Here is a 2,413-nt window from a genome sequence, read left to right as displayed (position 1 = left end):
TGCTCGAAATTGTGTTCATCGCCCAAACGTGCAACAAAAGGTTGATACTCACTCTTGTGCTGATGTTTGTGAGCCGGTTCACAACACGCAAAAGGAGCCAAAACGAGTAGATCAAAATCAGGGATATAAGAAGTCTGCTCATCAAGGACAATCACAATCTCCTAAGGCTCGTGATAAGGTGAAGAAAAGCTCCAATCAGGGAGAAAAGACGAAGAATGGTGCACAGAGCAACAAGACTTTTGCAAACAGCAAATACAAGCACCCAAATTCATCTTCGTCTAAGAGTAATGTGCAGGCGCATCCAGCGCATAAAGGACCGGGTTGTTCTTCAGGACCTGCTAGAGCGAATCAAGCTGCTCAAAACGTCTTTCCGATGAAAAGACAAACTTGCTACAACTGTGGCATTGCGGGTCATATTGCTAGAAACTGCACACGGCGTCCCTACGTACCATATTATATGCAAAATCAGAGGGTTACACCAAAGGGTAACTACCATTCCAAGCCGATGAAGGTATCTTCACCTAAGGCAATGAAGAATGTGAATCCTAAGGTTAAACCTTCTGATGGGGATTGGAACGCTGCTAAAAACAAACGCAAAGCTGTTCAGGAACAAAAATCGGTTTTCAAAACTAACAAACCTGAACCAGTTAAAGTTGCTCAACAGAAGGCAACAAATGCGTTTGCTAGACCGAAACAGATTTGGAAACCCAAATCCAAAGCAGCAATGTCTCCAATCGTTGAAACAAAAGGGGACTTGTGTTTAAAGGAAGTGTCGTATTTTGATGCTTCAGGAAATCCTAGGACCACGATGGCCTGGGTACCCATGTCTTACTAATCTCCTTACTTTTCAGGAACAACCAAGGAGGAGCTGTTGACAATCTCTGGAATGTTGATAGCGGTTGTTCCAGAGATAAAAACGGGTAACATTTCACTGTTGCAAAAAGTTCAAATTTTTTTTTTACAGATGATATGTTTCCTTTGGAGGAGATTATAGAAGTAAGAAATGATCAGCAAAAGGTACCGTTTAAATTCAATACTTTGATTTGAATATTGATTAGTCTTTAATCTGATGACAGAACGGTTAAACAAAAATATTTTCTCTTTTTCTTAGTTTATAACTTTGTACATAAAGTGTCCTTTCTCTTGTAAATGGTAAATTTGCGCAAAAATCTACGATTTATGCACAAATTTAGGGGGAGAGAGAGACATATATAGAGTTTAGGGGGAGAAAATGAGAAAAATACAAAAACATTAGAAAAATGAAAAAGCCAAAAAGAACAATTGCGTGAAATGGGAAGTGAAATAAATGTTCGTGTTAAAGGGTTTTGACTAACACATGTAAGGTGCCTTAGCTGAAAAGACTAGGATCTACTGCGATATGTCGATAGGCTTGATGCTCAACATGATAAAAGATACTAAGTGATATAAACATAACGAACTATGTATCATGTGGGTAACATATCAATGGCGTATGATTTTATGGTCTTAAATCTTGCGTTGATAGATAGCCAATATCTGAGGTTTCGGGTCTTTATATTGTTGAATCATCCGGGGATATCTTGGTTGTTCTTCTGCTTAGAACTAAAATTGTACATGACCCCAGGAAAGAAAATCACTTGGAATTAGCTCATTTCTATTTGAATGTCTGTATGTTTTCCCGATACACACAATTTTGATCTGATTCTGAAATCTTCTCTGAAAAAGTCGTGTACCTCCTCTGCTGTATCCAGATATATGCTGACCTGGAGGTGCTAGGCAACGTCAGCTTCTGCTGCATCCAGATACATGCTGACCTAGCTGTACGTTGTCGCGCTATAGATTTAATACACCCGAAAGAGGCCCTCTAGTGCCCAAAAGAAACCCCAAGAAACCTATATCAAATTGAGAAAAACTCATTTGATCTGTATATTATACCATCTCTACAAAAGATCTATTCTTTTCTTTTCTCAACCTATTCCCAGTTAAGATTTCAGAAATCTGGATTGGACTTGTGAAATATGTGGTAGGGAAGATACTTGCATGATAGAGTGTGCTGTTTATATTTCCGGGATTTGATTAGTATTTATTTGGGTGTTCATTGTTAAAAAAAAAACATGATAAAACATATTATATGCAGACCTAGACACAGTCAGGATATCTTAAAGGATGACGTCAGTATACTCACCTGCTACGATGAATCGTTGTGCTTACCTTGATCGCGGGGGTATGCCTTGGAATGGGACACACGGGTATATTAGTATAATATTACATTAAGCATATCACGAAGTTGAAAAATTGAAAATTGAGCGTTAAAGTTTAACTGGACAAACATATTGGCAATCGCATAGACCAGTTTGATTAGGCTCGTACTGAAAAGTGTTCCTTAGTCTGCCTGAGAACGAATTTTGATCCCATTGCAATTGTAATTGTATAT

Source organism: Helianthus annuus, chromosome 4, assembly GCF_002127325.2.
Source record: "Helianthus annuus cultivar XRQ/B chromosome 4, HanXRQr2.0-SUNRISE, whole genome shotgun sequence".
NCBI classification, from domain to species: domain Eukaryota; kingdom Viridiplantae; phylum Streptophyta; class Magnoliopsida; order Asterales; family Asteraceae; genus Helianthus; species Helianthus annuus.
This window is presented reverse-complemented; position numbering follows the sequence as displayed.